The sequence below is a fragment of the Diabrotica virgifera genome, chromosome 3 (assembly GCF_917563875.1).
Source record: "Diabrotica virgifera virgifera chromosome 3, PGI_DIABVI_V3a".
NCBI lineage: Eukaryota > Metazoa > Arthropoda > Insecta > Coleoptera > Chrysomelidae > Diabrotica > Diabrotica virgifera.
Window position 1 is genome coordinate 78799148 of NC_065445.1, and position 21306 is coordinate 78820453.

The window sequence follows — 21306 nt, forward strand, 5'->3', positions numbered from 1 at the left end:
TCATTTTATTACAATTATGATAACTATTTTATTATCACTTTTACGAAAAAAAGTTATTCTTCATAAAATGCTTTCCCTGGTCTAAAATCTAAGATACAACCATCAGATATGAAACTTTTTTAATTTTATACGAGGTATGTAAAAAATATGAATTTTTCTTAAGAGTTAAGTGCCTTTATTATTCACAATATTTTAATTAGAAGGATGTAATTGAGCACTAAAACAAATTATTTAATTCCAAACAACTTTTCATAATAACAATTTTCGATATTGTGAAATTTAACGATACTTTACTCTTGAGTGAAATTGCATCTTAGATTATATACGATGCAGAGTATTTTATAAAGAATAACTTTTTTTCCTAAAACTGATAATAAAAAAGTTATCAATAGGTTCCAAGTTACGTAGACATACTGTATAAGAGCTAAAAAAAAATTTTTTTTGCTGAACATTTATTATTGTTAAAGTTTATTATTAAATGTATTTTGGGTAAGTTTTACAGAAAAAAGTTTTGATCACTTTATGTAAACATTTTTTTAGCTGGTAATTTTCGGTTTTTGTATTACATTTTTGTTATCTTTCTTAATTTTCTCAAAAAGAAATAGTCTATTTCATTTCTAAAGTAAAATAATTTAGTGCATTTTAAAGATTACATACTATGCTTTAAAAAGCACTTATAAAATTTTAATAAATCTGTTCAAACTTGAGTAATACCGTCTTATAGTGGTGGTAATTCTATAAAACTAGGAAGATTTCAAAAATTACATTTTTTAAGACGTCATATCATTTGAATTAAATTTTTGAGATATTTTTTGAATGAAACATCATTTAGTACGATGCTTGAAAGGTAAGTTGTGCAAAATTGAGGGTTTTATAAGAAAAATTGTATTAGTTACACATTTTTAAATCATTTTTAAACAAAATTCATGTAAGGCTCACTTTCCGCCCCCACCGTACGTATGCCCATACATTTTATTTCTTTCTATTATAACCATAAGATAGCTTAATTATTCTTCTTTTGGGTTCAATTTGTAAAATTTCATTTGATCCATTAGTTAAAGAATTACATTAAAATAACTCAACCATGCACTTCGCCGTACGCTAGTTTACAGTGCGCCAATGTTTGTGAGAAGGGTGACTTTAGCGTTATAAATAAAAAATTATAGAAGATACAGATTTAATTTTAGAAAATTCTTTATATAAGGTTTTTTTGTAAAATTTTCTGAATTTTTCAATGGTAAAGTCAGTTTTGTTCTAAAATTTATATTTCCGGAGATATTTAAAAAAACATCAAACTTCGTAGTTCATTTGTTTAATTAAAAATGAAGCACCCACTTCTCGAGTAGAACTTTTTGATATGTTGTTTATTAAACATTTCTTAATGAAATTACAAAAAGTTCTATCTTGTTTGATTTTTTCCGAAGTGAAAATCTATATGCACTCCCCTATATTATTTAATCAACAACTCAAAATATTCCCGATGCCATGTCAAATATTTCAAATTGTCACTGTCTGACTGACATATGCTGACAATATTCTATTCGACTGAGTGCGTTGTAAGACAAAGATAGATTTGGAAAATATTACCACGGACATTGTGTTCATTTTTTTCGAATCCTGAAAAAACCAATAAATATTTTTGAAAAATTTAAACGCAGAATGAAAGACCAAATTATTACCGAGGGCCGAAAGTCCCTTAGAATAAATAAAAAGTTTATTTTGAATGAGATATGAAAAATTAAAAATCACACTAAATTTTCTCTTAGTTTTTCACCCCAGTAACTTATTAAAATAAACATTATAGAAGTTCTCAGGGACTTTCAGCCCTCGATAATAACATAATATTTCATTCTGCGTTTAAATTTTTCAAAAATACTTACTAGTTTTCTCATAATTCGAAAAAAAAAATGAATCCCCATTTGTATAGCATTGCAGCCGAAAATACGTATCCATCCCCTTAAGGATAAATATGACAAGATTTTGACAGGCAACGCATGCAAGTCATATTTTTGTCTATGTATGAAATTTAATAAAAAAAATGTCGACCTAGATTCGGATCTGAGACAATGAATCCAAAAATGTTCATCTAATTCGGTGGTGACATGGAAAATTACACCGTATAAATTATGTCCTAAACCATACCATGAATATTCAAATTTATTGAATTCATTGCTTGCGATTTATTTATCACCAGTAATTACCTATTTCTTGTGTTATAGTTACAATTAAAACCTGAAATCTTGAAACAGGTCTCTCTTTTAATCAACCAGAACCATCTAAATGTATGCAAAGGTAAATCTGCGTGTCTGAATATTTCAAGTAAATGGCAATTATCTCCAGTGAGGTACGACAAATTAATAAGCATATAAAAACTATTAATATGAGGGAAAACACATCAATTCTGAATGTTATTATTATTAGCGAGACAATCAATTTGTAAAGTGTGCGTGAGTGTGCGCGCGTGTGTATGTGTCTTCTTCTTTTTGTGTAGACGTAACTCTGTTTTCTTCATATTGGGAGACAGTCTCTCGCTGTCGTTATTATTATATTTCCATTCTGCTCTTCTGTTTCTTACCCATTTATTAATGTACTCTACCTTGCATCTCCGTCGTATACCAGTACTTCTAGCTCTGTCCCATAGTGTCTTACCCTCGATTTTTCAAAGGCTTCTCGTCTCTGCTATTTCTAGCATTATTTTTGTCCTCTTTGTGTTAGGTCGTGATTCTGCTGTGTATGTCATTATTGGCCGGATGACAGTTTTGTAAATTCTGCCTTGCATCTCTGTCGTATTATATCTGTAATTCTAGCTCTGTGCCATAGTGTCTTACCATCGGTTTTTTGTTTCTCCATATAAGAGGAGTTGTAATGTTTTGGGATGGGATTATGATGGATCAAAGAACTGCTTCAGTTCCTGTAAAACAAGCTTTAAGATATCAATGGTACGTGTATTCAGTACGGGGACTCATTGTAAACTTCTGGGAAGATTCTATTAATTAAGAGGGTAGTTAGATAAGGATGTGTTCTGTCACCACTGTTATTTAATCATTTCTATTTAAAAAGGCACTGCTGGAGAATTCCAAGAATGGAGTCAAAAATCAAAGGGATGCCAATCCGAAAAAACCAAAATGTACTCCACCTTACACAATAACCGGGTACATTTTAGATCAGGTCAATAAGTTTAAGTAAATTTGATCCAAAAATAAGATCGAATATTTGATGGATTCGACCGTTACACACTGGACGTTCATTTTATCTAACAATAAAACACTGAAAACGTTTGTTTTCTAGACACTTCCACAAAATTTATTACAACTATGTGACTACAGCTGTTTTGGCAGAGTGCCTTTCTCAAGTGATTTAGATTATAATGGGTTTGCCTTTTTAAAGTCTTTAACTGAAGAGGTTGAGGAGTGGGGAGCTGTTTGTCTCGAGTTGGTCATTCAGAATTTTATCTGTATTTTTCAATTTATTAATTTCCATAGATTCTAATAAAGATAGCTTAAGGCCTTTATTTTGAATATGCAGAATTTGAAACTGTTCATTAAAAGAATGATTATGATCTAGAAGGTGAAGTGCGTATGTAGAAGTGTCTGTTTTTCTATTGTTGAAAGCCCTTTTGTGTTCTGCTATCCGTTTGTCAAAGGTTCTGCCAGTTTGACCGATGTAAATTTTCGGACAGTCACCACAAGTTAGTTTGTAAACACCACTCTGTAGTTGTTTTCTCTTTCGGCTCTTATTGTTCTTAATATATTTGCTTAAGTTGTTATTAGTTCTGAAAGCTGGTGTTATTCCTTTCTTTTTTATGTATCTGGCTATTTTTGTTGTTATCTTGCCAGTATACAGGGTGATTGATTAGTAGGGTAAAGCTCAATAGCTCCGCTATAGTAATAGATAGCAATAAAAGTTAATAACAAAAATTTTAGCCACCTTTGAGCTTTACATTACAAAATTAGTTAGAATGTTACAGGGTGTTCGATAACACAGTGGCAGACCAAACTTATGTTTTTTTGAATGGAACACCCTATATTTTATTTTAAATTCGAAATCTTGTTAACTTCTCCATCACAAAAATATATTTGTTATGTTATACAGGGTATTTACAAAGTTATAACCAATTTTATATGAAAATCGTAACAAGTTCAACTCCCTGTATAAATAAAAATAAGCAAAACAACAATGGTTTATTAATGCCATATTTTTTAACGTATTGTCAAAATTTTCAAGAATGGTCGATATTGCTAATTTTCTTTATATCAAATATAGGGTGAGTCAAAACGCAAGTACATTATTTTCTCAGTAATTTTAAATGGAACACCCTGTATTTTATATCACTATTGAAAAGTACCATTACCGTACTTTAATTTTTAGTATGTCTAAATTTATTAGTTTTCGAGATATTTTCATTTTTCAATGGACCAGTAGCGTGGCCACCCAAATCACCAGAATTTAATAAACTGGACTGATTTTTTTGGGATTACGTTAATAATGAAGTTTATAAAATACCTCCAACAACAAGGGATGAGATGAAAAATAGAATACAAAGTGTATTTCGATGTGTTAATTTACAAATGCTCCGTAGAGTAAGTAGCTCATTCAATGATCGTTTTTAGGCGTACATAAATGTGTTCGGAGATAATTTTGAACACCTTATGTAATTAAATATTAAAAATATTTTATTAAAAGTAGCTTCTAATTTTTTCAAACATGTTTTTTTGCAAAATATATTACTGATAAATTATGTTTCGTTCTTTACTTGTTACATTGTTACATTTACATACAAAAGTAGTGTTTAATTGTCTTCACAAAATATTGTATTTTGTGTTTGTGTGTTTTTTTTGTAAAATTTATTACTAATTTTCTTTGTTTATTTGTTGCTTTACATAAAAAGATAGTTTTTAATTGTTTCAACAATGTTGCATGTAGTGGTTGTGTTTTTGTTTGTAAAATGAATTACTGATAAATTATTTTTATTTCTTTATTTGCTACAGTGTTACATTAATTACCGGATTGATCATCGGTAATCTTCAATTGTCAATTCAGTCATGGCTTACTTAAAATTTAGATAAATTTCAACACCTAAAATAATTTGCTCTGAAAAATGAAAATATCTCGAAAACTAATAAATTTTGTTACTCTTCAATAATGATATAAAATACAGGGTGTTCCATTTAACATTACTGAGAAAATAATGTACTTGCGTTTAAAGAAAATTAGCAATATCAATAATTCTTAAAAATTTTGACAATAAATAAAAAATATGGCATTAATAAATCATTGCTGTTGTGCTTATTTTTATTTATACAGGGAGGTGAACTTGTTACGATTTTCATACAAAATTAGTTATAACTTTGTAAATACCCTGTATAACATTACAAACCTTTATATTTTTGTAATGGAGAAGTTAACAGGATTTCGAATATAAAATAAAATATAGGGTGTTCCATTTAAAAAAAACATAAGTTAGGTCTGCCACTGTGTTATCGAACACCCTGTAACATTCTAACTAATTTTGTAATGTGCAGCTCAAAGGTTGCTAAAATTTTTGTTATTAACTTTTATTGCTATCTATTACTATAACGGAGCTATTGAGCTTTACCCTACTAATCAATCACCCTGTATGTGATAGAGCAGAGGGTACTGGTTCTTTCTGTGGTGGTGGATAGACTAATTTCAGGGCTTTCTTATGGAGTTTTTGGTTTAAAATTTTGTTAATTGTTTGTTCGTTATAGCCATTGTTTACTGCTATTTGTTTAATGATGTTCAGTTCTATTTCGAAGCTATTTTTTAACATGGGAATTTCTGTCAGTCTATGTATCATGCTATGGTAGGCTGCTAATTTGTGTTGTGTAGGATGGGATGATGAATTGTGTATAGTTGTGTCAGTATGGGTAGGTTTATGATATACGGAGAAGTCATGTTTGTTGTGTAGTCTGGTAATTGTTACATCTAGAAAGTTTATGGACTTATTCTGTTCGGTTTCTATTGTAAACTCAATATTACTATGAAGTGAATTAATGTATGATAGAAATTTGTCAAGTTGCCTGTTAGTTCCTGTAAAGCATACTAGTATATCATCATAATGGTGGAGATACGTGGAGTGGTGTTTACAAACTAACTTGTGGTGACTGTTCGAAAACTTACATCGGTAAAACTGGCAGAACCTTTGACAAACGGCTAGCAGAACATAAAAGGGCTTTCAACAATAGAAAAACAGACACTTCTACATACGCACTTCACCTTCTAGATCATAATCATTCTTTTAATGAACAGTTTCAAATTCTGCATATTCAAAATAAAGGCCATAAGCTGTCTTTATTAGAATCTATGGAAATTAATAAATTGAAAAATACAGATATAATTCTGAATGACCAACTCGAGACAAACAGCTCCCCACTCCTCAACCTCTTCAGTTAAAGACTTTAAAAAGGCAAACCCATAGTAATCTAAATCACTTGAGAAAGGCACTCTGCCGAAACAGCTGTAGTCACATAGTTGAAATAAATTTTGTGGAAGTATAGGAAACAAACGTTTTCAGTGTTTTATTGTAAGATCGAATATACTCGCAGAGCAGTCCAGAAAATCTTTAGAAAAAATAGAAAGGCTGGATTCTCGAATAAAACTCGAAATTCGACTGCACTTCGAACTTGATGATCAGTTTGCGGGAGGAGGTACTTTTCGTTTCCCATTATGTGTCCCAGGTAGCTAACTTTTCTAACTTTGATGATCTTCAGCAGCTCCCTATCTGTATCTATTGATGTGATCTTGATTATTGATATGAGATAATATTCTTATATGTCATTTAATTTAATCAATGCATTAATAATAATCTAATTAATTTACCAGATCACATATCAATATGTTTTCAATCTCACGGCTTTTTTATAAAATTAATTACTTACTTACGTGGCTTCTAAGTATTTCTCAATGGTTCCTAATCGGGATAGGAAAGAAAAAAGTAAAATAATACACACATATGGGTTACAATTATAATCAAAATATTGTTTATTTTATTTAAATGGCAATCACTGCTTAATATTTGCTATATCTTATTATTCTTAAACATAACATTTACACATGGGAATCTTATTTCCTTTTGGTTTCCAATTGAAAGTTTTTATTAACATTTAACTATTAGGATTTATTAGCAACCAATTCTATTTAAGTTTGATGAAGCTTTTCTGATATTATTGTTTATGTTCTTCAATTTATAATGTGGTATTTAATACGAAAAACCCATGCATTCATGTCTAAACAAATGAGACTGACCTTTTTCTGGTGAACTGAGAATGTCTTCACACAAGACCCGCTTCCTGCTATCCTTGGCTGCGATCAAACCTCGTCCTGGCTTTCAGTAATGTTCTCCTTTGAAAACTAGCTCGTATAGCTCTCGTTCTTGCTTCTGTCGTGATGCTGTGTTCTACCTTTTTCGAAACTCCAATCAGCTACCGGGACACTCTTGGCTCAAGGAGGTTCTTTACTCTCAACCTGGCCTACCTCTCGTTCCACGATAAATACTCCACACTCACGGAACTACACCGGCTTTCTCACTCTCCGTACACTACCGTCTACTACTGGACTTCACTTCTCGACAGCTTAAAACATTCTGATCTCTATTTGTCATTCATTCCCCTACTTTCTAAATATCCCTTCCAGATTCACAAATCAACCTTCCACCACCAACTCTCATTCGCAGTCTTCCTCAAAACCAATTTTTAATCTTTCTAAATATGCTTAATGGATTTCAAAGAAAATAGTTAATTCCCATTCTAAAATTACTTTCTACTATTTACAAAATTTAATGACCTATTCTCTATTTCCACTAAGTCTTATTTAGCATCGGCTAATGATCGAACCTTCCGCGAACAACGATAATGACCTATTATCGATTTCACTTGAGTTTTATTTAGCATAGGCTAATGATCGAACCTTCCGCGAACAACGATAATGGTACGCGCCATTCACTTTGTTTTTTCTAAGCGCATTGTCCCAAGTTCCGTAAGCGTTTTCTAATCACTTCTTAAAATTAAATATAACAATTTGTTGTATACAGGTTGTTCTAAATTTATATGCCCGTGGTTGAGAAAATTGAAAATATTTTATATTAAATTGAATTCTGTTTATAATTATCAAAATTTAATTTTCATATCAAATAGAAATATAACACTATATGTACCTTTTCTTCTCATAACATTTTTGTTGGTGGTATGGGTGGGCACGTCAAAAGTATTTTCAAGATTCTCCTATAAAACCAGAGTTCAAAGGCCTCTTATCTCTAACTTATTCATCAGCGTTATGTTGAGTGTCCAGGCCTGCGTTCTACAAAAAAGTATTGACCATACATAGCAATGCAAAAAACGACATCTAAGACTGATATTAATGCTGCTGTTACAAAATAAGCTTTTCATTTCGATAAAGCCTTGTCGGTCTACCACTATTCTCGCTCTTACTTCTTTTTATAATCCAGTTGATTGTTGAACCAGCAGCCAAATTTGTAATACGTATTCAAGCTGTTGGTGGTTCACATATATTGGAAGGGGTAAATTTATTGTTCCTTGATATTTTCATAACTTTTGGTTTTCGCAATATTGATCTTCTTCCCCATTTTTTCACAACGCTCAGTAACCCTATTTAACAATATCTGGGGACTATGGTCCGAATCAGTCATTAAAACAGTATCATCTGCATAGAGGATGTTATTTACTCTTTGACCGTTTATCCTCATTCTTTCTGCGGAAGGCGATAAAGCGTTTGCAAATATTACATCAGAAGAGACGTTAAACAGTATCAGCGATAAAACTTTTTAACATGATGAAAGTTAGAAAAACATCAAACCTATGCCACATACGGAGAAATAATAGGTTTGTTCGTAGTACGATAAAAACGATCAGCAACCGTTGCCAACCATCAGACGCATGCGCAGTTAACAGTTAGCGCTGCGCAGTTAACAGTTAGAGTTCGTAGACTACGAACGCGCATGCGTCTGACGGTTGGCGACGTTTGCTGGTCGCTCTACGAATAAACCTAATAAGTACCAATATGCACAAATAATAATGAAAGAGAATCTATCTTTTCTATCTAGAAGAAGACTATCTTTTCTAGAAACATCCGACAGTGAACAGGGCTCAATTTTAAACAACTAATAAGAATAGCTGAAGACAGAGAAGAGTTTGCAATTGTAGTAACCAATCTCCATTAAGGAGAGAGCACGTTAAGAAGAAGATTTTGACTATGACAATTTAAATTATATCTTGTAAGCGATGTAAAGTAAAAACAAAAAAAAATCATTAACACTAAATATCTTCATAAAATACTATATTGTACAACAAGTGAGAAAAAAGACATATTTCTCACGAGCGCAGAAGTTTCTTGGCACGTGTCGACGCACGAGGCGAGGGCCGCAAATCAAGCGAGGGAGAAATATGTCATTTTCTCATGTGTTGTACACTGTACTTTTTCTATGGATGCGGTTTTGTCAAAAGTTCAAACTTCAAAATTAAATAATTTAGGTGCGTTTAGGTATATTATATGCACCAATTGAAATACAATACATATACATGTAGGTATTTATTATTCTTAAAATTTATATACGTTATTTATTTAAAATTCTATTTCCGTCGACCGTCCATTTATGATCAATTTTAACACCCTCAAAATCATTGATTAATGACCCCTATTAATTAATGCTTTTCTATTAATGAACGATTTCATTATAGGCAACACAACATACATTGCTTGCATAAATTAATTAAACGCTCTGTGATTGGCAGTGACCTGTGGTGTAGGCAACCAAACATGTACCTATTTATATTCCCACTAAAAAATTTAAAATCAAGTAGCCCCTGTTAGTACTATCTGTCATTGTATGTCATTATTTACTTTATTGTTTAAAATTCTGTGTATTTGAAAAATCAAAAGATGGATATATCTTTATTTCTGAAAAGTACGGTCGACGGAAAAGTTTTGTAACGAACTCGTGAATTAAAATGGCGATTAACAATCTCGAACATTAACGCGCTCGCCCCGCTCACGCGTTAAAATATCTCAATTGTTTATCGTACTTATTAATACACTTGTTAGTTATATAACTAATTAGCAGTTATTTTTGAACAGTTTTGAAAGGTTATTCCTGGTAAGTTTTGCTTCAACACATTTTTTTGACAAGATTAATTGTGCATGTTACCATCCATGGAAACGGCGATATGTATGGAAAACCGTAGGAGAACCCGTGAGAAAAAATATTTCTCACTGCAATGGCCGACTTTTCTCACTGCATGAGGAATTGTTTGTTTTGAATGTTTGTAAGTAGTGAGAGAAGTAGCATATTGTATGCAGGGGTGGCCAAGTTTCTTAATAGTCCGAGCCACTTTTCACAAGTTGAAGTTTTTCGCGAGTCGCAATAAAATACTTATTCAAAAAGTATCTATGTATAGAAGGTATTTACAATTTTTTTAACAGAACTTTTACTTACTGAAAACCGAAATATATATATATATATATATATATATATATATATATATATATTGTTATATTTCTATGTGATATGAAAATTAAAATTTGATAATTATAAACAGAATTCAATTTAATATAAAATATTTTCAATTTTCTCAACCACGGGCATATAAATTTAGAACAACCTGTATACAACAAATTGTTATATTTAATTTTAAGAAGTGATTAAATAAGACTCAAGTGAAATCGTTAATAGGTCATTATCGTTGTTCGCGGAAGGATCGATCATTAGCCGATGCTAAATAAGACTAAGTGGAAATAGAGAATAGGTCATTAAAATTTGTATATAGTAGAAAGTAATTTTAGAATGGGAATTAACTATTTTCTTTGAAATCCATTAAGCATATTTAGAAAGTTTAAAAATTGGTTTTGAGGAATACTGCGAATGAGAGTTGGTGGTGGAATTTTGATTTGTGAATCTGGAAGGGATATTTAGAAAGTAGGGGAATGAATGACAAATAGAGATCAGAATGTTTTGAGCTGTCGAGAAGTGAAGTCGAGTAGTAGACGGTAGTGTTCGAGGAGTGAGAAAGCCGGTGTAGTTCCGTGAGTGTGGAGTATCTATCGTGGAACGAGAAGTAGGCCAGGTCGAGAGTAAAAGAACCTCCTTGAGCCCAGAGTGTCCCGGTAGCTGATAGCAGTTTCGAAAAAGGTAGAACACAGCATCACGACAAAAGCAGGAACGAGAGCTATTCGAGCTAGTTTTTCAAAGGAGAACATCACTGGAAGCCAGGACGAGGTTTGATCGCAGCCAAGGATAGCAGGAAAGGGTTTTGTGTGAGGACATTTTCAGTTCACCAGGAAAAGGTCAGTCTCATTTGTTTGGACATGAATGTATGGGTTTTTCGTATTAAATTCTACATAAAAAATTGAATAACATAATCAATAATATCAGAAAAGCTTCATCAAACTTAAATAGAGTTGTTCCTAATAACTCCTAATAGTTAAATGTTAATAAAAACTTTCAATTGAAAACCAAAAGGAAATAAGATTCCCATTTGTAAATGTTATGTTTAAGAATAATAAGAAATAGCAAATATTAAGCATTGGTTGCCTTTTAAATAAAATAAAAAATATTTTGATTATAATTGTAACCCATATGTGTATTTTTTTTACTCTTTTCTTTTCTATCCCGATTAGGAACCATTAAGAAATATTTAGAAGCCACGGAAGTAAGTAATTAATTTATAATTCGCCCTGAGATTGAAAACATATTGATATGTGATCTGGTTAATTAATTGGATTAGTATTAATACATTGATTAAATTAAGTAACATATAAGAATATTATCTCATATCAATAATCAAGATCACATCAACTGGCGCCCAACGTGGGGCATTGTAAAGTATTTCTAGTGGCAAATTTGAAGGATAGAAAGAGTAAAGCCGGTATTTGAAAATTTATATGCCTGTGGTAAAAAGTGAGATACTTACATTTGATAACATAAAATTTTAGATCTCTTTAGGTACAAATTTTACATAACTGATTTAATATTTTATTTTTACGATATTTACATTTGATATATTTATTGACAATTTATAATATTTGGGTGAGAAAAAGTCGTCTTGGTAACATACTAGTAAAATTTCATATTTGGCGGGGACAGTACTTCTTGAAAACAAATGTCTGTGACAAGAAGCCAAAGCAAGGACAACAAAAAACAAAAAGAACATTCAGACCAAGAAGATATTTTAGACAAGACAATCATGGTATCAGAACAGCAAGAATTATCAGGAATAGATAAACTATTACAGCTGATGCAACTCCAGTCACAAAAAATGGATGAAGCAAAAAGGACAATGGATAAAAATCAGGAGGAAACAAAACTAGCAATGGATGAAGCAAAAAGGACAATGGATAAAAATCAGGAAGAAACATCAAAGAAAATGGATAAAGTGGATCAAAAAATGGAGGAAACACAACAAAAAATGGAACAGAAAATGGATAAAGTGGAGAAAAAAATGGATGACAATCAACAGGAAACAAAACAAGCGATAGAAGAGAACAATAAGAAAATAGAGGAACGCATAGAAAAGTATGAAATGAAAATTAAAGATCACATGCAAAAACAAGAAATGAGAATGAAGGACCACATGAAAGAACAAGAAATGAAAATTCAAAATAAAATGAAGGAGTTAACGAATTGCCAGAAAAAGGAACTAGAAAATTTGGAAAACAAGTTTGAAAACGCTATTCAAGCAATCAGAGAAGAAATGGAAAGAAAGATTGCGGAAATCAATATTCAACAAAATGTAGGAGAAAGAAGAGAAATGGTTATACATAGCACAGATGACGTGAATATAAGGTTTGGCGGGGATGTAAGAATATTACACCCAGTGCCGTTCATAAATAGCCTGAAAAAGAAAATACAGCACATCGGAAATTTCGAAACAGCAAAAGAAACTATCAGAAACCATCTAAAATATGAAGCAAGCCTATGGTTCGATTGCAAAGAAGAAGAATTTGACAGTTGGCAACAATTTGAACAAAAATTTTTGAATTATTTCTGGGGAAAAGTCCAACAATTGGAAATTAACAAGGAATTGCAAAATGGGAAATACAATGATAGGATGGGTATATCAGAAAGGACATATGCATTACAAATTTACTATAACGCAAAACATTTACAATATAATTACTCATCGGAACAATTAGTCGAACTGATTGCAAGACATTTCGAAGAAACGCTGGAAGACCATATCACATTGCAAAACTACAAAGACATAGATAGTTTATGCCAATTCCTACAAATAAGAGAATCACGTTTAAGAGAAAGAAAATCAAGAAGGTCGCGAGAAGATTACAGGCCCCGAGAAACACAGGATTACAGAGATAGAAATCAAAATAGGAGGGACTATACAAGACGAGATTTTAATCCCAGAAGGGAAAACGAAAATAGAGACAACGGAAGAGGAAATTATGAACAAAGAAATAGGCAATGGAATGAGGACAGAAATCGAGAATACCAGAATAGAAACACCACACACTCAAATCAAGAAAACAGAAATAATGGTAGACAAAATGAACAGGGATATCGAGAAAACCGAAACAGATCCGACAGACCAAGAGAAAATAGAAGAGAAGTAAATAATACCCAGACAAATGAATATGACGGAGAGAGACATTATGACGAAAATATAAACAACGATGAGCAACCGGCGTTTTTTCACGACGGCGCTCACTAAAAACCAAAAATCAAACAGGAATCTTTTGTAACCCCAAGGAGTTTATTAAATTGGCAGGAAACAACGAAAAGAAAAATGGAGTTAATTTAAAATTTGTGGATGGATTTATCAACGAGAAACCAATTAAAATTATGATAGACACTGGATCTGAAATAACATTGGTCAACAGAAAACTAATAGAAGAAGTTAACTTAACAAATTTAATTTACAAAATACCTAGGGTAAATTTAGTGGGCGCAAACAAACGGACATTGGCAACTATAAATGAAGGCATACGAGTAATAGTACGACTGGGTAAGAAGATGTATGCACTACAATGTGTAATAATGCCAAACATGTCACATGACATGATAGTAGGAGTTGACGAATTGGCAGAAAAACATGTAGTGATAGATTTTAAAAATAATACGATGAATCTAACAGAAGAAAAAGAAGAAGAACAGGACAAGGAACAGGAGAAACAAAATACGGACGAATCAGGTAAAGAACAAACAGTGGAAATGAATTTGGCAACGAAGCAAGGACACAGAAGAAAAGGGAGAAAAAGTCAGAAAAAGACAAAAGAAAATGAAACCTGTGGCTCCTCAAAAGAAGAGTTGAGCCCAGAAGAAGAAAAATTGAGAGTATCAAAAGCAAAAGAAAACTGGGATTCCTCAAAAGAAGAGATGAGCTCAGGAGAAGAAGAAATAAAGCTAACAAATGAAAGCGAAAAAGATATGATCAAAACAGTGGCATTTGAAGAGGAGGCATATGAAAACGAGGATGCAGAATACACGGTAAAAGTATGTGAAAAATCTGAGGAAAAAGACAGAAGATTGATATGGGAAAAAGGGAAAAACAACATAATAGCCGACACTCTAACACAGGATGAGGACACTGAAAAAAAGGAAACAATTACTCTACAGGTGGGACTAATTAGAGTAATACAAGAAGAAGGGGTATAAGACGTAGATTAAAGTAAGGAAATATACAGGGAGTTGGTTTTGCCTCGAGAAAATTTATTTAAAAATGCAGATAAATTTTATCGAATACAAGGCGGGGATTTGTTATATTTCTATGTGATATGAAAATTAAAATTTGATAATTATAAACAGAATTCAATTTAATATAAAATATTTTCAATTTTCTCAACCACGGGCATATAAATTTAGAACAACCTGTATACAACAAATTGTTATATTTAATTTTAAGAAGTGATTAAATAAGACTCAAGTGAAATCGTTAATAGGTCATTATCGTTGTTCGCGGAAGGATCGATCATTAGCCGATGCTAAATAAGACTAAGTGGAAATAGAGAATAGGTCATTAAAATTTGTATATAGTAGAAAGTAATTTTAGAATGGGAATTAACTATTTTCTTTGAAATCCATTAAGCATATTTAGAAAGTTTAAAAATTGGTTTTGAGGAATACTGCGAATGAGAGTTGGTGGTGGAATTTTGATTTGTGAATCTGGAAGGGATATTTAGAAAGTAGGGGAATGAATGACAAATAGAGATCAGAATGTTTTGAGCTGTCGAGAAGTGAAGTCGAGTAGTAGACGGTAGTGTTCGAGGAGTGAGAAAGCCGGTGTAGTTCCGTGAGTGTGGAGTATCTATCGTGGAACGAGAAGTAGGCCAGGTCGAGAGTAAAAGAACCTCCTTGAGCCCAGAGTGTCCCGGTAGCTGATAGCAGTTTCGAAAAAGGTAGAACACAGCATCACGACAAAAGCAGGAACGAGAGCTATTCGAGCTAGTTTTTCAAAGGAGAACATCACTGGAAGCCAGGACGAGGTTTGATCGCAGCCAAGGATAGCAGGAAAGGGTTTTGTGTGAGGACATTTTCAGTTCACCAGGAAAAGGTCAGTCTCATTTGTTTGGACATGAATGTATGGGTTTTTCGTATTAAATTCCACATAAAAAATTGAATAACAATCAATAATATCAGAAAAGCTTCATCAAACTTAAATAGAGTTGTTCCTAATAACTCCTAATAGTTAAATGTTAATAAAAACTTTCAATTGAAAACCAAAAGGAAATAAGATTCCCATTTGTAAATGTTATGTTTAAGAATAATAAGAAATAGCAAATATTAAGCATTGGTTGCCTTTTAAATAAAATAAAAAATATTTTGATTATAATTGTAACCCATATGTGTATTTTTTTTACTCTTTTCTTTTCTATCCCGATTAGGAACCATTAAGAAATATTTAGAAGCCACGGAAGTAAGTAATTAATTTATAATTCGCCCTGAGATTGAAAACATATTGATATGTGATCTGGTTAATTAATTGGATTAGTATTAATACATTGATTAAATTAAGTAACATATAAGAATATTATCTCATATCAATAATCAAGATCACATCAATATATATATATATATATATATATATATATATATGAAACTTAAAGCTAAAATCAATATCAACAAAAGAATTAATATTAAAATTAAACTCACCAGGCTTCCGGGTTGAACCGCGTCGTTGGTTTCTAGGCCGAGCTTTCGACGTCCTCTCTGACGTCATCTTCAGGGCTTCCGGGGTCTCAGTCTCCTGAGGCTCCAGACACTACACTCACTACTCACTACTTCACTACTCACTGCAATACTGTTGTTGCTGACGCTGGGGCGGTCATTTATACCGTGGACTGATGTGACTGACGTGGCTGTCGATGACGTGGCGGAGTGGGAATTAGCGCGAAGACTATTTGGAGTGGCGCGAAGATTTTTGACGGCTGGAATTGCATTTGTAGATGGAGCGGACGATGTTTTCTTTAGGAGGGGTTTCCAAGTCGAAGGTAAACGGATGCCGTCATCTCTTTTATTGAGACAACTTGGCCGTTTTTCGATTTCTATGGCTTCTCGGATAATCCTTTGTTTATAGAAGCGGATGGGGGCTATGGTTCTGGAGTTTTCAAAGTCAATTTTGTGACCTGTATGAAGATGGTGTTGGCCTAGGGCTGAAACTGAATCGGAATTGCGAACAGATATGGAATGTTCATAAATCCTATTTTGGATTCTACGATTGGTTTGTCCTATGTAAGATCGGGGGCAGTCTGCACAAGGAATTTCATAAACTCCGTGTTGTTCATTTGGAATGTTGTCTTTGACGGATCGGACAAGAGATGAAAGTTTTTGTTGGGGGGTAAATACTGTTTTTATTCCTCGTGGTTTAAGAATTCTGTCGATTTTGTCAGTAACACCTTTGATATAGGGAAGAAAAGCTTTCGTATGATCAGGATCTAACTCTTTGGGTTGTGATTGAGCGGGAGATTGAAGTTTATGGATGCTCCTATCGATGTGATTTTCGCGGTAACCGTTTTGGATGAGGGCTTGTTTTAAAGAAGAGAGTTCAGTAGATCTACTTGCATCATCGGAAAGACGGATTGATCTGGAGACAAGAGTATTAATGACTGAATTAATTTGAGAAGGTGGGTGATGAGAGTTGCCATGCAAGTAGCGGTTGGTATGGGTGGGTTTTCGATAAACAGAGTGATGAAAACCTTGTGATTGGTTCTTCTTAATAAGAACGTCGAGAAACGGTAAGGATGAGTTAGTCTCCATCTCCATCGTGAACTGGATACTGGGATGTATACCATTCAGATGGGTCTGAAAAGACGCTAAAGCATCCCTGCCGTGGGGCCAAATGACGAATGTATCGTCAACATATCGTAGCCAACATGTGGGTTTGAGCGTAGATGTGGATAGTGCTCGGGTCTCAAAATCTTCCATAAAGATATTAGCAATTACTGGAGAGAGTGGTGAGCCCATTGGGGCACCATTTATTTGTCTGTAGAATTGATTTTGGAAGATGAAATAAGTGTTGGACATGCAATGTTTAATGAGAGATAAGTGGTCTTGCTGGATACTGTGTTTCGTTTCCAGAATATTTAGGGTGTCATCTATAGGAATGTTAGTAAAAAGTGAAACGATGTCGAAACTTACTAGAATGTCTGAGGGTGAGATAGGATATTGTTTGAGATATTGCTCAAACAATATCCTATCTCCTTTTTCAATACTTTTTTACAAATTTTCAATACAACAATATCCTTTTTCTCTGATCTGTTCATTTCGAACATGGTCCCATCTCGATATTCTGGCAGATCTTCTAAAAAAATCCATTTCAGTGGTAAGCAGCTTATTTTCGGATTTTTTTGTCATTTGCCACACTTCGGAGCCATACGTTAAAATTGGTTTCAGAATAGCGTCGTACATCCTCATTTTTGTATTTAAATTTATGTTATGTTGCCATAAGACAGGGTTTAGGGCTCTAGTAACCTTCCTAGCCTTCGTCACTCTATCATCTATACTGGGTTCCGTTCTTCCACTATTTGTTAATTTAATTCCTAGATATATATACTCTGTACAACCCCTGATGTAGTCACTTCCGTCAAGATCTAGGTCCTCGTGTTGTATTTGGTTACCGATGTGTAGATATTGTGTTTTCCTTATGTTTACCTCTAAACCCCATTTCCTGTATTCTTCCATCAATTTTCTGGTCATATATTCTAAGTCTTCCTTATGTTGGGCAACTACCACCTGGTCGTCTGCGTAGTTCAAAGTGTATAATGTTATGTCTCCGATTGGTATACCCATACCACTGCATTTCTGTTTTTCAAAGTCTAAGAGCACCGTTGGTATATATATTGAAAAGAATGGGAGATAAGCAGCACCCTTGTTTAAGGCCTTTTGTTACTTGGAAGCTAGATGACAGATGGTTACCTCTTTTTACTCTTGACATAGAATCTTTATAGAGGCATTGTATGGCTTTGATGACAGTTGCAGATATGTGTGTATTGTCCAAAACCTCCCACAGTTTTTTCACGGGCACTGTGTCATATGCTTTCGTTAGGTCGACAAAAAGTATATGTGTGTCTTGTCCACGTTCTAGTCTTTTTTCCATAACCTGTGTTAAGACATAATATATTATCGATCGTAGATCGTCCGGCCCTGAAACCACACTGTTCTTCGGATTCATAGGGTTGATATTCTTCGCAAATAATGGTTTTCAGTATTCTGCCATATAAACGGCTCATTGTGCTTGTTACAGTTATTCCCCTATAATTGTTGACATCACTTTTACTTCCCTTTTTGTGTATTGAAGAGATCCAGCCCTCTTTCCAGCTTTTCGGAACTTGTTCTCCGTTAATAATTCTGTGAAGGAATTCTGTGATCATTCGGATTAATTTCTTTGAACCTGATTTTATTAGTTCTGCGGGAACATTGTCAGGGCCAGGTGCCCGACCATTTTTTAATTGTGAGATAGCTTTCTGTACCATTTCTGTTGTTATTGTTATTTCTTCACCTTCTACTATTACTGGGTTTGATTCTTCTTGTATGTATTGTGGGCGGTCTTCAGTCAGCAAAGATTTATAATGCTGTTCCCATGTATTTGTTGTTATGTTGTCAAGCCTTACATTTTCTGTTGTATCTGATCTCAGTGTTTTGATAAACCTCCACGATTCTCTACTTCTCCTACCACCTATATATGTTTCCAACTCATTACATTTCTTTTCCCATGAATCATTTTTTATCTGCCATACGTCTTGTTTAAATTTTTTGAGGGCGTTTCTGTATTTTTCCTTGTCTTCTATCCGGCCAGTGTTTAACCATTTTTGGTATAGTTGTTGTTTATTTTCTTTTTGTGTTTGTAGATGTTCGTTTCACCAGCTATTACCTTTATGTATTCTATTTTCTTTTATACCTAGCGCCTCTTTGACGGCTTGGTGTATACTTGAAATAATGTGTTGGTGTACGTTTTCTATGTTTTGCGTCAGTGTTCCTTCATCAAATATATTATCTAGTCGGCTTCTGTATAGCATTTTTGTACTGTGGTGCTCTAAACTTTCTAGATTATATCGAACCGCTTCAATTTTCTCTCCATTCCCTGAGTCTGAGACACCCTGTTTCTGTTGGGCCCATGAAGGCAGTATTAATATGGATTTTATCAAGTAATGGTCACTTCCAGTTTCTGCTCCTCTGTATGCTCTAACATCAAAGATTCTCAGTTTAGTTTTTTGGGCCACAATCAAGAATCGATTTTAAATTGCGTGTTGTTTGAATCCACGTGTAAGTATGTATATCTTTGTGTTTGAAGAATCCGTTCATGACTTTTAGTTCATTTCGCATACAAAGTTCTATTAACCGCTCGCCATTATTATTTAGGATTTCTTCTCCATACCTTCCAATGACATTATTTCCTATTTTTTTGCCCACTCGTGCATTCATATCTCCTAAAACTAAGAGCTCCCGACTTTTACCGATTTGTATTATGGTGTCTTCTAAGGTTGCGATATATTGTTCTTTCTCTTCCACTTTAGCATCATCAGTCGGTCCGTATACCCCTACAATTGATAAACGACGCCCCTTTACGGTCAAATTCGCTGTTATTATTCTATCGTTAATTGCTTGCCAACTTGTTATATGATTTTTATACTTCTTATGAATGAGTATGGATACTCCTCTTTTGGCACGTTCATCCTTTCTGACTCCACTATATATGTGTACATATTCTCCTACGTCGTCTACTCCTTGTCCTTTCTTCTTGGTCTCAGTTAACACTAGAATGTCCATGTTCATTTTTAAACTTTCTTGCTGAAAACCGAAATACAATTACGAAATATTTAAACTTAATTACATTTTTGTTTTCCTTCTTTTGATAATTCTTTAGAATTTGGTGATTAATATGTGACTTCTCAGTAATTCTTTTAGATGCTGGTTAGGTAATATTGATCGGTGTTAGGATTTCACGAATTATAAAATGGAATAAAATGGTCCACACAAGTACGTTGTTCCTAATATGGAAATAATTCGACAAGCATTCTTTTTTAGGGTACCTTCTTGGATTCTGGTACAAATTTCCAAAATTCGGTATTCGGCGTTGACTTATAGTTTTATTTTCGAGCTTGATCTTCTTGCGTCTCTATTAATTTTAATTCTCCCGATGTTGTTTGGGTCATATTATTGGTAATAATAAAAAATTCACCTTATGAACTATGTTCATTTCAAATGAATTCGGAAAAAAATGAAGAGACGATTTAACATATTTTAAGTCTTCAAATCTATTTTGGAGTTCGGTCAATATCCCTTCCGGCTTTTTTATATACCTACTCGTTAAGTTTTTCTAGTATAATATGGTAAAAATTTTTTTCTAAGTCGAGTAAAATGACTTAAATGCAAAATGTGTACCTAATACAAATTACAAATTACATCTGTAGCAAGAGTTATACAAAAATCGGTCTGGATTCGGTTGATTACTGACTTTTACATTGCGCCACTCTTATGTAATGTTCGTTAGCGCAGTTTTCGATGTGTCAAATCATTCTTATCTTGGATGGAAATGGAATTTATTACAAAGTCTTTCATGTTTGTTATCAGTAAATTAAAAGACATTTTGAAACACATATTATGGAACGATAATAATTTTTTTAAATCATATCTAATATCTACAAAATTGAAAAATAACTCGGGTACAATCGAGAGCCACAAGTAATCCTTCAAAGAGCCGCATGTGGCTCGCGAGCCGCAGTTTGGCCACCCCTGTTGTATAGCATCCATAGAAAAAATGTTTTATTAATTTTTTGACTTTAATTTATATTATTTTCTAACGAATTTAGCTTTAGTTAGCAATATTT

The 21306-nt window shown here is 33.2% G+C and overlaps 1 protein-coding gene across 1 annotated transcript in view; it reads left to right on the forward strand.

Annotated features, from left to right (window-relative positions):
- LOC114327867 (cuticle protein 64) overlaps positions 1-21306 on the forward strand; it is a 159826-nt gene that overhangs the window by 109690 nt on the left and 28830 nt on the right. The window lies entirely within an intron of this gene.